The following is a 15,308-nucleotide window of genomic DNA, read 5'->3' as shown; positions in this document are numbered from 1 at the left end:
GAACTGCGTGATCCAGAATGTACTCTGTGTGTACCTCTATACTGAGGTTTACACGCTAATGTATATGTGCACTAATGCTAAAGGTTCCCCCCCTAAAGATGCTTGCCCCACTGTCCTGCTCACATCAACAGCCCTCTCCTCCTCCTCCCCCGTGCTACAGGGCTACAGAAGCCACCCTGGGACTCCAGTGTCCCTCCATGCAGCAATCTGGTTTTGCATCATCAATGGTGTTGTCCTCCTTGTGCTTGCTGCTTTATGGAGGAACACACCTTGGCAGGTTAATGCCCTCCCTCACCAGTTATCTTTCCATTCCCTGTACGGTGAATGCCCTCACCTGCAAGGCTCACATTCCTTTGCACTTTTCTGCAAGTCTAAGCCACCACTAAAAAGTGCTTCTCTGCTCTTCTTGCCCTTGTCCTCAAGGTCAAGCAGATGCTCCACACATATTAACACTTCAAGTAAAGTGTGCTGTGGAAGAGGAGGCGCTCTAAAATATCTTTTTCCCCTCAGTTTCTAGCCCTCAGTTACTCTGGAATCATAAGTAGATTTTTTTGGGGGTAGGAACTCATGGAGTTGTTGTGACCCAAGTGCCAGGACCTGGCACTTTGCCTTGTTGAACCTCCTACTGTCATTCTCACCTCATCAATCCAACCTGTCCAGATCCCTCTGCAGAGCCTTCCTAATCTCCACCTCCACCCAACTTGGTGTCATCTGCAAACTGCCTGAGGGTTCACTCGATCCCCTCATCCAGATCATTGATAAAGATATTAAACAGAATTGGCCCCAGTACTGAGCCCTGGGGAACACCACTGGTGACCAGCTGCCAACTTGGTGCAGCTCCATTCACCAGCACTCCCTGTGCCTTGTCATCCAGGCAGTTTTTTTACACAGCAAATAGTGCACCCATACAAGCCACAAGCAGCTAGGAGAATTCTGTGGGAAATGACATGAGAGGCTTTACTTAAGTCTAGGTAGATATATCCACAGCCTTTCCGTTATCCACTAGATAGGTCACCCTGTCACAGAAGGAGACTAGGTTGGTCAAGCAGGACCTGCCTTGCACAAACCCATGCAGGCTGGGCCTGATCCCCGGGTGGTCCTGCACCTGTCACATGATGGCACTCAAGACAGCATGCTCTGTGACCTTTTCTGGCCCTAAGATCGGGCTAACGACTCTTTATAGTCGTATGTCGTACCACTCCAGTTGTGTGAGTGTTCTCACCCTGTCTCCATGATAGCATAGTTTTTCCTGCTGCACAATGGCTTCCAGCTCCTCCTGTTTGTTGCCCATGCTGTGTACATTGGTGTAGATGCATTTCAGTTGAGCTATTGATCCTGCCACCTTTTTGGGTGTAGAAGCCCTAGATCATACACGACATTTTCACATGCTTCCATGATTTCTAACACATCAATAAGCCCTGCATCTTTGCTGCCACATGGATCTCCAGCCATCTCTATCCCCCTGACACTGAAGACTGAAGAACTTGCTAGCACACCACTCCCTAAACACTGATGGCCTGTTTGAGCTATTGATCCTGCCACCTTTTTGGGTGTAGAAGCCCTAGATCATACACGACATTTTCACATGCTTCCATGATTTCTAACACATCAATAAGCCCTGCATCTTTGCTGCCACATGGATCTCCAGCCATCTCTATCCCCCTGACACTGAAGACTGAAGAACTTGCTAGCACACCACTCCCTAAACACTGATGGCCTGTTCCCAGGCTTATCTCTAGTGAGCCTTATCCCTTTCTTGCTGCCACATGGATCTCCAGCCATCTCTATCCCCCTGACACTGAAGACTGAAGAACTTGCTAGCACACCACTCCCTAAACACTGATGGCCTGTTCCCAGGCTTATCTCTAGTGAGCCTGATTTTATCCCTTTCTCTTTTCATGTCTAGTTTAAAGCTCTTCCAATGAGCCCTGCAAACTCCTGTGCAGAGATCTTTTCCCCCTTGAGATAGGCATACTCTATCTGTAACCAACAGGCCTGGTGTTGTGTATACTGACCCATGAACAAAAACCCCAAATTCTGCTGCTTTGCACATGACTGATTCCTTACCTCAGCTTTCATAGCACCACTTCACTAGCACAGTATTTCTCATTTATTTATTTACACCACAGTTTAATTTGCAAGAGCAGATATCGCTTACTGTCTGGGACTCAATTTTGGCACAAGGTGGGTGCAAATCATCTGATAAAATGTCAGTGTCTGCAGGGGAAATGGCGACATCAGAGTTGGTCATAAGATTGCGAGAGTGGCCATACTGTGTCAGATCAAGGGTTCATCTAGCTCAACAGCCAAAGAGGCAGTAGGCAGGGGCTTAGGAAGAGTAAGGAAATGGAGGCCAAGTTGGATAAATCCTCCAAGTTTCTTTCCCTGCTCCTAATTATTTTGAGCTCAGTATGATGAGCTTTACCAATTTAGTAACTCTTAATAGACCTATCATTCAAGTATTTTCCTGTCTTCTCTTGAAGTGAGCTGTGCTTTTACCATAGTTTTTGCTGATGTCAAGCCACGTAGGCACCCTGTATGGTCATGGCAGAAAACAGTTACTTTGAGGTAGCAATTCATATGAAATTTCTCTAAAATATATCAAGAAATCTTTCCTGAGAAGTGGTCATTTCTCTGCACTCATTGAAAAGGAGCCTACAGTGACTAATTCAAGTGTGCAAATCTGCTCTGTAGATGTCTGAAAGTTGATGGAGTGAATCTCCCTTGAAGCCTCTCTGCTCATCAAGTCACCCTGAAGAAAGACCCTGGGTTTCTCAGCAGTCTACCTCCTCAGCACATCCCCAGCCAGCCTGGGGTCTGCCCAATGGCACTGGCAACATTCATCACAGCTTCCCCTCACCAGCACCCCCAGGCTCGTCAAGTGGCTGCAGCAATGCTGGAAAACTCATGGCTGCTCTTCGGTCTGTTGCAAATCACTGAGCTCTTTGCTTTGGGGCACTGAGGAGAGACCTGGGAGCAACCTCCCGTGTTGTGTTGTGTGCATGTAATCAGCTGGAGAGGGATATGTACCAAGCCTGGTAGTGGGGGAAGTGAGCAGAACAGGGACACAGGAAAAGTCTTATGCTAATTTAGTCTTTTAGACTCCTTTACAGTCAAGGAAAGAAAAGAAGCCCTCTGTAAACATGTCCAAGGGTAGATTTATTCATTCTGGGAAAGCATGCATGAAGCAGGAGTTGTGTGCATGTAATCAGCTGGAGAGGGATATGTACCAAGCCTGGTAGTGGGGGAAGTGAGCAGAACAGGGACACAGGAAAAGTCTTATGCTAATTTAGTCTTTTAGACTCCTTTACAGTCAAGGAAAGAAAAGAAGCCCTCTGTAAACATGTCCAAGGGTAGATTTATTCATTCTGGGAAAGCATGCATGAAGCAGGACAAGTAGGATTCTGTAGATGCCTAGCCTTCCTACCTCCCTTTCTTTCCCAGCTCACAATCAATGGAAGCCAGACAACTTGCTCAAAAAGAAAAGGTAGCATTTAAATGACTGAAGTTAAAGTAAATGTTTCTACTAAAAACTTTGGAAGTCTTAAATCTTTCCTTTGTAAGAGTATGCCCATTACATGTGCTTCTCTGCCGCATATCTTTTTTAACAGATAAGATACAGAAACTATGTACACACAGATTTGGGTTTCACAACTATTTCAAGATGCATCATCCTTGAGTCATGAATGAAACACAGTGAGTTTTACCAAACAAACAAGGGGAAAAAATTGCTGAAACTCTCTTATATCCAGATTTTACTCTTATAGTGACCTCTTATAGTGATGTTAATCTGAAGTAAATCCACCAATATCTGCATTGCCAAAGTATTTACAATGGATTTACACTAAGGATTAAAGGTCAGAATAATATTCTAGAGCACTGTTGGGGTCTGATTTGACTAAATACAGCAGCCTACAGTGCAGGCATGATAGTATTAACTAGACCCTTTGGACCATAGAGGGCATTGAGGGACCCAAGCTCTGGAGGGCATTGAGGGCAATTCTGATTGACAACTAGTGAGGAGTCAGGCAGTGCTCATTGACCCAGACCTGCTTTACAAATACCAAATAAAATTCAGAAGAGGGCATGGAGGCATGAAGACAAGTCAGATATTACTATAGTTTAACTGTAGAAACAAGCAGAAGATGCCAACACAGTGTGGAAAGGTTCAGAGAGAGTCTAATGAGATCTTAAACTAAAATCATTGGGTTTGCTGAATGCAGATCTTAAGACTGGGTAAATATAAAGGCCACATCCATCAGATTGCTGCTGACATGCAAGTGCTGAACTAGCTTCAGGTAAAAATAAAAACTGGCAGGCAAGAAAGCTGCTTCCCATAAAACTAGGCAGAAATCACAAGCAAAGTCTGTGGTTTGCCTACTGAAACATAAAGGAAAAGGCTTCTAAAGCTGTAGATCATAGAAATGGCAAGATTCCCTAAAAATGCTGTGGCCTAAAATCACTTTAAACCTGTTAGCTGATCAAAGAGAAATTGCAGATGGCTTGCACAAATGCCTCAGCAATTTCTTAAACTCTGCATTCTTCATCCTTGCTAGAGTTAAAAGCCGCTTCTCAGCTCCCCATTCAAAAGGAGGGACAGAGATTCCCACAGTTGCCGAGCAGTTGCCACAGAGCATGGCAGAGTCCTTGCTCACGCCCTATCACTGCACATAAATACAGTGTCACCAACTAGATAGAAAACTGGAGTTCACCACTATCACCTAATAAAGAGATCATACCTCAAGGTGTTCAAGAAGACAGATGCATAGTGCCTTTTACAGCAAAGAAAGTAAAAACATTCCTGCAGTGACACGAAGGTATATTGATTTTCTCAACTGCTGAGAAAAATACATGTCACAATGACACCAGTGGATTTGTGGGTGAGGGTGTTGAAAAGGGCTTTGCAGTAACAGTCTGGCTTTCAGCCCTGTCCTGCTTCAAAGCGAGCAAAAGTCGCTACCTGGCCTTTGCAGAGCTAGCTGGAGACTCTAGGACTGTTAGCCACCAGCAGCCCAGAGGCATCTGCATAAATTTGGGTATGCAAATAACTTCCTGAGCTGATATTTTGGTTCTTTTCATGATGGTGTAAAGCAAAGATTTTCAGTGATGACAAGATGTCAGAACATGTCACTGTCAAAAACAGCCCCAAGCAAGGCTACATCCTAGTCCAGCTCCTGTTTACTGCCTTTATGCAGCAGTTTTTCTTGCTGCATCTGGAAGCAGTGAGCTGCTTTAATTATTTTATAGGTGGCAGAATTGCTAAACTGGAGAGATGCCAGGCTAAATCAAAAGTCAGAGAGGTCCTCCCAGGTGACCTGCCCTTTGCTGCTGACAGTGTGCTGGGTGTGAAGGATATTACTGGTGGTTTTGATTGCACTGCCATGGCTCAGCCCTGTCACAAGCATAAAGCAAAAAATGCTGGTTTTTTTCCAGGCAGAAGCATGCTGAGGCAGTAGTGTGCCTTGGAAATACAATGCTTAAGTCTTGCAGGTGAAATTCTGCTGTCTTTGCAGCAAGCTCCTCAAACACTGACTGATAATAGCTGTTCAGCTGAGGGAGAGGGCCATGTGGCTTTTGAAAGATTAAAGCTGTGTATGAAAGGAAGGAGGTTTCTGGCTTCAAACACAAGTAAAGGAAAGTGTGTTCCCATCATCATCACTCCTCTGTAAAGTAGGAATCTCAGGCGATACACAACAATTGCTCTGACTCTCAGCCCAGTCTATGCACACTACTTTCGTGCCCTTGAAGATAAAAAACCAAAATCAAGATCCTGAACACTGAGATGTGATTTACTGTGAAATATTAACCACGGCCAAAGATTCTTGAAGGCTTAGCTACACTGGTGTGAGCATTGTTGCATATATCGTGTTCTCTTTAATATCTTTATTGATGATTTGAATGAGGGGAATGAGTGTACCATCAGCAAGTTTGCAGATAACACAAAGTTGGAGAGGACTGTCGATCTGCTGGAATAAAGGAGAGGTCTGCAGAGGGACCTGGATAGGCTGGAGAGATGGGTTGATTCCAACGGGATGAGGTTTAACAAGGCCAAGTGCTGGTCCTGCACTTTGGCCATAACAATCCCATGCAGCACTACAGGCTGGGGATGGAGTGCCTGGAGAGCAGCCAGGCAGAAAGGGACCTGGGAGTTTGGATAGACAGAGAGCTGAACATGAGCCAGCAGTGTGCTCAGGTGGCCAAGAAGGCCAATGGCATAGTTGGTGTTATCCAATGAATCTCATAATGTGTCTGAACTCTTAGGCTCTGGTGAGGTGCTGGTGAGGCCACAACTTGAATACTGTGTACAGTTCTGGGCCCCTCAATTCAGGAAGGATATTGAAGTGCTAGAGTGGGTCCAGAGAAGAGCAACGAGGCTGGTGAAGGGACTCGAGCACAAGTGCTATGAGGAGAGGCTGAGGCAGCTGGGATTGTTTAGCCTGGAGAAGAGGAGGCTCAGGGGAGACCTTATCGCCCTCTACAACTCCCTGAAAGGAGGTTGTAGTCAGGTGGGGGTTGGTCTCTTCTCCCAGGCAACCAACAGCAGGACAAGAAGGCACAGACTCAAGTTCTGCCAGGGGAGGTTTAAGTTGGATATTAGGGAGAGATTGTTTACAGAAGTGTAATCGGACATTGGAATGGGCTGCCCAGGGTGGGGGATTCACCATCCCTGGAGGTTTTCAAGATGAGACTGGATGTGGCACTTAGTGCCATGGTCTAGTAAAGACGGTAGGGTTGGACTCGATGATCCTTGAGGTCTCTTCCAACTCGGCTGATTCTATGATTTTATGATCATGTATATGTGTTGCACATATTTGTGTTCTAGAGTGGAAAGTGAAGCACAGTCCAACACAACCTTACAAACAGGCATCCAGCACTCACTGTGGCATCTGTTTCACAGCACAAGAGGCTCACTGCTGGCTACTGTGGTAGACATGATGCCATTACAGCCTCCCACCTAAATGGAACAGGCCAATGATACAGAAAAGGATTAAGAGGGAAATGCCCAATTAAGCATTACCCAGTGCTACCTCTATTTATTTATGCATTGTAAATATCAGGGAAATTTCTCAGGGAAAAGAAACACAACACAATAAAAGCTGATTTTTTTTCAGGATACATTATCTCATTAAAAAGATACGAAGTGAGATCTAGAAATCCAGTAGCTTTCAAAATACTTCAACTCAAAACAAGAAAATAGCCTTGACCTATAGTAACAAGCAAGAAAAACTATTATACACACTATGCTATGATGCTTTGTGCTACAGCACAGTGCAAGCATGATAAAGAACTTTATTATATAATGTTTATTTACAAAATGTGGGTTTCTTAAATTGTATTGGCACTACACAGCATAAAGAAAACAAGAGGCAATCGAAGTATAGAATGAACACAGAAGCGCACATTTCTTCACAGCTCATGAACTATGTTTCCTACACCTGGTTTCTCACTTTCTGGGATACCCAACATGTACACCCCGGTCTACTTTAAGATTTACATCAGTGTAAATCCAGTACAACACCACCAAGAATAACTTAATCTTACTTCACACTTCCAAGTCCTGGTACTGGTGTTACTAGGGCTGCTTCAAATACACAAGTGTAGGTGATGGCTGTGGAGGTTCTTACATGACACAGAAGTAAGACCTAAACACTAGACTGTTCTAGTGGAGCAATCATCAGTTCTAATGCTGTGAAATGCACTTCATACTTCTTCATTGGAGGCATGATGGCCTGAAACTGTAAAGTGGATTGGGACTATATACAACTTGTAGCTGGCATGTTTGGGGTTTCAAATAATTAGGAGCAGCAGAGAACCAAATTGACATCCTAATCACTGGGTGAGATGGTATCACGGGGTTGGTAGTACAACAGTTTGGCCTGATTACCCTGTGTTCACTGACCTGATAGTGCCACACAATTATCATGTAGATTGTTTCACATTTAGCTTCATGTTCAGCTGTAGTCATGTAGGAAAAAGCAAGATGTATTGTGAGGGGGCTCAGGGAGGTTGAACCGAGATCTGTCCTTTACCAGCAAGGGAATAACAGATGCAGAGAGAAGCCAGAGTTGCTCTGGTAAGGATGTTGTATATACAGATAAAACCACACGCACATCCACACTGTTCATTTTATTGCCAGTGTACAAAGCAAAGTGCTCACAAACCTGAGGGCAGCCTTGCAACTAGCAGCCATTGCCTTTAGCACGGGAAGTATCCCTACCAGGAGAAGTAGGTTGGAGGCCAAGAGAGCAAGGCAGAAGAGTCAGAGCACGAGAAGCAACAGAATCAACTTTGCTCCCATTTTTTGACAGCTTTGAGTAATTTCAGTCTTTAAAGATATCTTAAAAGATATCTAGCAGTTAGACTTGTCTGTTGCAAACCCAGCCTATGAGCCTGCCTAATCCCATGCAAGAGGAATGACATATCATTCCTTTCACTGGGAAGAACTTTACACAGGTATTTGATTGGGTTTTTGTATGTGTCTGGATTTGTTTTCTGAATTTTCAAACCCTTTTGGTAAAACTGATATGAAAAGTAAATATATTGTCATACAGCTACAATTTACAGAAAACACTGTTGTCTAATCCTTTGGGTAAACAGGGTGGGAGAGATCACTAAATAATATAGGGTGTGCACCTAAGATCTGACTCCTACAGAGTATGATTATCCATCCTCCATTAGAATTAAGATACAAATGAGGCATTAAATCTTTCAGCTAATCTTTACTTAAGCTCTAAGAACAAACTGAAAACAAAAATATCTCTGTAGGTGAGGCTGCCTACATTATACTCGCAGTAAATCTGAAAAGCCAAGAGATTCCTGCAGTTACAGAGTTAAATAGGACATTTTACCTACTTGCACTTATATTCTTAATATTTGTCTTTAAAAATACTTCCATTCAGGTGTAACAGTATATGGATATATATGGATGTACAACATTATAACAACATATAACCATATAAAGGTATAATTCATGTGGATTCGTAAGCTATTTTACTTTTTGTTAGCATAAACTAGGAACAGATAATGTGAAAAAGAATGTAGAACCTAATCCAACACATACTGAAATCCGTGAAACTTGCTTTATCATAGCCTCTCCTCTGCAAACATGTGCCAAAGAACACTGTAACCTTGGCAGAGCCAGAGCCTTTGTAGCATCCAAAAAACATTGCCCCACACCTCTGCCTTTTGCACTTGGCTTTTGTGGAGGGAGTGTCACATGGGTGGCAGATAGAGAAGGCACCCACAGCGTGCTATAGAGCACTACTAGATGTAGACATTCATCTCTTTCTCAACCTAATTCAGCTCAGGAGGAGGCTGTACATTAATCTAGGCTCTGATGCACGGTCTAGAAAAGAAGTTAGGCTTTGTCTTTTCTGCCTAATACCATCACAAGAAAAACACAAAGAGGAGCTAGAGGGTACACAGCATGGAGTGTTGTACAGCTGACACCCAGAAACACTATGTTTCTCCTCATCCCCTTTGAATACCCTGGGTGACTGGTCCCAGCAGGCCTCCAGTGGGTAGACAGCCTGAGCTATGTTGCATCAAAACTATTAGAACTTGGCTGCCAGCAGTTTTTTAGGAGGCACTGAAACCATTTTTTTCTGTGGTTCACCTTTTGTTCTAGCATGAGCAGAAATTTGAACTCTAGAAGCAAAAGGCTGACTTGTATTTTATAATAAGAAAGCAAAATTATTATATTTTAAACCTTTGATTAGCATCTTCGTGGGAAGCTTAACATTTCTGATAACAGTGTGGAGGTACACACTGTGCAGGACATGTGTTCTAAATTTTGACCACATTAATTTGACTTATAAATATCAGCACCATGAACAAGAAATAAGTTCATGTACCGTCATCATTCAGCAATCTTACATGCAGTTATCAGAAAGCTGTAGAGCACTCAAATACCACCTGTCAGAATGTGCTTCTGATCTACTATTAAGATCTCATCCCAATATGTACATTTTGATTTTTTAAAATTCTGTTATCCACATAAGTGGGTTTGGTGGCTGATCAGGTGGGGTTTTTTCATATTAGTAGTTTCAAAAGTTGTGGATTTCATGTTTTCTTACAGCCTCGTGTCACAATTTTGCTATTCAGTAAAATTGCACATGGTTGAAACTTTAATCACTCTTCCTTTAAAGCCTAGGTGGAGTTTCAAGAGTTGTGTAAAATGTCTTCATTGACTCAACTGAGTGTTCTGCAAAGCTCAAAAGAAAATATGGTCAGATGAATCTGCCAGCATTGGGCTAAGGGCTTCTCTGCACAGCAGGTCATATGCAACCACAGGCACTTAGGCTTTCCCAGACACAGCAGAGAGAAGGAGACCTATCATCCCTGACATCCTCAGCTAGAGAGTCACACAGACTGGCTCTTGTTTGCAACTTCCTTGAAGTTTTGTGCTGAGTCTAGTTTTGCTCTGAGTCCTAAAACCCCTTAAAGTATCTTGTGTTTTTTGGAGATGGTTCAGGGATTTGTCTTAGGAAAAGCAGACACCATTCTCACTGATCTCCTTCCCCTAGGAATACACTGGACACTTTTAGGTGCAGGTGCCACTAGATTGCCAGCACAGTGCCATGTACATGCCCCAGGGTGTTGGTCACGAGCAAGCTTTGGGTGCTGGGGGGGGAATGGTTTGGGCATAGGGTTCATTCCTGAGAACCACAAGCCTCCTTCCATCCCTCATCTGCCCCAGGGATCACCAGTACTCAGTCCCATAGGCATCAATGGTCAAACTGGGGCAAACCCAAATATTTGGGCTGCTCCATCCTGGTTTAGCTTTTGCTCTTTGAACCACCCTGCTTCAGATACCAAAGAGCACTCACAGACCTTCACATTATCACAGAGGTTTTCCTCAAAATATTTCTTCCGGGATTCATTAAATTGCAAGCACTTTGGCTATTTACTCTCACTTTTTGCAGTACCAACTTTCTCGGAGTTTTTAACATGTGAACAATGCGTATCACTTGTAAGAAAATATTCAGAATTCTATAATTAGGGTTTGGGGAAATTTGTCTTTTACTGGGTCATTTTAAATAAGATCAAGAATTAATGTCTTTAGAAGGAAAAGTAGGATTTTTTTTCTAAAGGGAACTCTCTGACTTCTTGGGAGGACCTCTCCTCTAGGAGTCAAGCATATCTGTATGATGACTGGATATTTCAGCACTTTCCATTGACTCAGAGATGATCAGTTAGATGGATTAAGAAAAAATCCTCATAGTTTGCTGAACAGCACAATAGATTTTGTATTACAGGTTGATTTAAGTGATAGGTAAGTAAATTTTAAGTAATAAAAGAAAATTTGTGATCTATTTCTTCATAGTATTTAAAGCAGTTTTTAATGTTACCAAGGCACATATCTTACTTATTAATTAAACTTTATTTCTGCATATTTTTACTAAACATGTTCTAAAAATCAAGTTGATAAAGTAAATATTGGTTAAATTACTGCCTTTGACAAACATCTCTAATAAACTTCTAAAAATACCCTCCTGCAGAGGCTTACTTTTACACTCTGTACTTGGCTTACTTTATAACCAGATCTATAATCCATAGTCTGTTTGGCTTAATTTACACTAAATGTTTCTAGAGCATGTCTGATCTGGTTTTGAGTTCCATCTTCAGGCAAGTAAAATTACACCCTACAAGTGTTTCCACAGACTTTTGCAGGAGACAGCATGACCAACTCAAGAGTCAGATGTTTATGTCGTAAGTACCGATGTTTGGGTAAAGGAGGAAAAACATTATCTTGTCTAAGCTGAGCATTGTCTTGCTGCAAGAGTCACATAATCTTCCAAACCGTCTCACTCTGACTTGTGTCTGGTTTTGCATAGCTTTATGTGCTTCTCTGTGCCTTCCAAGGAAAGGAAAATCTCATCTTGAGAAAGGTGGTGGCAAAAGTGAGAAACTACTTCTCTTGTGTCTACTTATCCTTGCTTCAAAAATGTTCTCATGCCTCTCCCCATGAAAAAAAATCTTCCACTAGCCTCAGGAAAGAGGATACAGTGGTGTGCAGACCCTGTAGCCTGTTCCTCTCTTGGATAAGTCATATATTTCGAACAGGAACAAAACCATCACTCTAAGTTATCATTTCTCAATAGGAACTACATTCTTGACAAGATTTGTGCTGAAAGAGTGATAAGTGGGTCGACTTTTTTGAAGGTTTGGTTATAGAGAAACTTCTTGAATTATCAAGGGTTTTCTCCAACTGCTTATCAGCTTTAGATGCACATCACCAGATCTTTGGCATGATTATATTGATACTAAAAGGTGCCAGAGTCCCATGGCTTTTAATATTTCAGGACTCCTTTTTATATTAGCTCTGGGTGAACTGTTGATGAGAAAGAAAGCCCACAGTGTGCAGCACTGTATTTTCCTGTTTCTTATATAATGATTTAAAAGGAAGAGCCCAAGTCGTGATCTTTATTTTAAACTCAGTCAGAACTTTTAATGACTTAATTGAGAATATGGTTGGAAAAGGACAGACTATAAAAAGAATAAAAAATGAGTTAAATGAGGACTTGGCCCAGAGAATACAGGAGAAAAAATAAAAAGAAGCAAAAATAAAACCGACATACAATTCCTAGACAAAGCTACTGAGAAAGTTGTGATTGGTCACTATGGCAACAGATTTTTAAATGGAAATAAAATGCTTTTAATACTGCAGGCACATTTTTTTATACAGATCTAGTAAATTAACTCAGATCTCATTAAAATTAATATAATTTTGCAGTAGGTATACTATATAATGTTGGAAACAGCAATGCAGAGAAAATAAAAATATAAATAGCTATAAGATGCTGATGTTTTTACCATAATACTGGTTCAGTCATTCAGAGACTCAGGAGGTAAATGGTAACATTACTTATTTTTTTTCCTCAGGGAATATTTTAATAACTGGTGTAAATTAAGGCAACTGTAAACTTAAATGAGAAATATTTGCTTTTGTTTTCTTGACTTTTATACTAATGGACTCCGGATGGTGAATAAACATATTAAGCTCCATTCTGTGATGCAAGAATTTGTTCATACAGCCTCCACTCTGGTGGAGGTAATTCACTTCTCACCCCCTTTGCTCCACATCACTCATGATAGCATCAACACCAAGGCAGCCTTGCATCATTCATGCTCATTTTGGATGTCTGTCAGTAAGAACTGGAACTCCTGCAGCTGAAAAAGATTCTTCCAGTGCAGTACCAATAAACCCAGCATCTAATATAATGTGCACATCCTGATTTAGACTAACATAGCTATATTGGCACTTCTGCACCTATAGACCTGGTCTGTCATGTTCAGGGAAGGTAGATGGCAATACCCCGAAGAAGCAAGCCTAACAGTTTATGTTGCTTAGAAATGCAGCAAGCAGCCAGCTATGTATCAGTGACTGATTTATCAGGAAAGGGTGGGAAGAACAGGCAACAGTGGAGATTGAAAACATTGATCAAAACGGCTGGCACCACCCCACAGGCACAGGATGCTTAGGAAGCCACCTCAGACCTGCGCTGTCCCTGCCTCTCTGCTGCCTCCAGCTGTGCTGTGCTGCTTAATATGTGATATCCCCTCCTCCGTCTCCACACATTCCACCCTTTTGGTAGATTCTTCCATATGTTTTATTTCAGCATTGCTTCAAATTCAGTCCTGCAGAGCAGGAATAGTTGGATTCCTAGCCACTTGGTGACAGTTCAAAGAATACCAGTATAGTTTCTGCTGAAAGTGTTTATTTTCCTTTATATGTCAGTATTTTTATCCAAAAAGATTGGCATTTTAGAGCAGTTTCAAGACTGGTAATCTTTTCACGCTGTGTTTGCCTGTCCTAAAACTGCTGTCACTTTATTCAAGACATATTTAATAACAAGGAAACAATTTAATATATAGGAACCATCTCACAGGCAGTGTCTCGGCTCTACACAAATCTCACTTTGGTGGGCAAGGCAAAAGTTGCTGGGAAGAACTTGATGAGAATGTTTCATCTTCAGCTGACTGCTGCTGGGGTTCAGCCCCAGCCAGGGAGCCTAGCCTGGCTAGAGATCAGAGTGGGCAGGGGAGATGCAGCAGCTGCATGTGGGGTGCTTTCTATGGGCAATGAATTATTTTTGCTGTAAAGACACATTTATCTTTAAAGAATTGCTTTCCACAGGCTTCATGGAAACCCATAGTCCATGCCTAGCTTCATCAAGAGGAAAGAAGTGGAAGAGATTTACATTCACATTTAAGTTTGGTTGCAAAATCCTACTAGTTTAAATACTGTCAGATACTCTGATATCAAGATGCAAAAAAATATGAGAGGAATTTTCCACTAAGCATAGATAGGCAAGATTTGCCTTCTCCATACCTTGAAAATACTGTCCATCTGATTTTAATTTCTGTCTGTGCACATGCATCCTGCTTACAACACTTATGCCCTTTGAACCAAAAAGAACCTCCAAGCATTTTGTCTTGGTAACTACAGCATTTGTTTTCAGTGTTTTGTAGAACAAGTGCATTTTGTGCATACTTATTATAGGACAACAAACCAGTAATTATCTTAGTAGTAATTTTTGAGAGACTATTCCTGATTGTAAAACATCCTAAATTCAACATCTAACACTCTTACATCAATAGCTAAACCAACCCTGAGATTCTGGACATGCTAATAAATACAATGATAGCAGGAATTGGAACAATGTGCAAGAATGAAGGAAATGGATCCCTGGGGCTGAAGATGGAAATAGCAAACATAAAAGCCAGAACAAAACCCGTGGAAGGATGGGCTAAGCTTTTGCCATGAAGTGTTCTGACACAAAGCTCCACAAAAACAAAATTCTGGAGTCTTGTCATCAACTTTTGGTTTTGTAACATGTGTGTACCTTAAGGCTTAAACACCTCACTTGCTCCATATTTCTAAACTATGCTTGCTTTACTGAAAACAAAACCACAAGACCCCAACTCTTTCAGACATACAGGTTCCCAGCTCCTAGGAATTTGACTTCCAGTGACTTGGAAGGGTTATGTCTAAATGCCTTTGAGGATCTGAGACTATTTCCATCCCTAGCAAATGAGAACAAAAGTGAAATAATAAAAGAACAAGAGGAGGATTCTAAACTAATGATACTGAGAAGGTTTCAGGTTAACCAGCCACAGGGATGAATTTACAGAAAGGATTTTTCTCAAAAAATGATTTACAGCTGAGCACCTGGAGAAGATACTTTGCACCTGGCACAGCTAAAGAGCTTTTTTCCTAACAAGAAATTAAGAAAGAAGCATGGGGAAGATTTATGTAATCTTCACACTCAGAGTCAGCATCCTGGAAAAAGAAAATCAGATAA

This window comes from Acanthisitta chloris, unplaced genomic scaffold (assembly GCF_000695815.1).
Source record: "Acanthisitta chloris isolate BGI_N310 unplaced genomic scaffold, ASM69581v1 scaffold5051, whole genome shotgun sequence".
NCBI lineage: Eukaryota > Metazoa > Chordata > Aves > Passeriformes > Acanthisittidae > Acanthisitta > Acanthisitta chloris.
Note: the sequence above shows the minus strand (reverse complement) of the source record.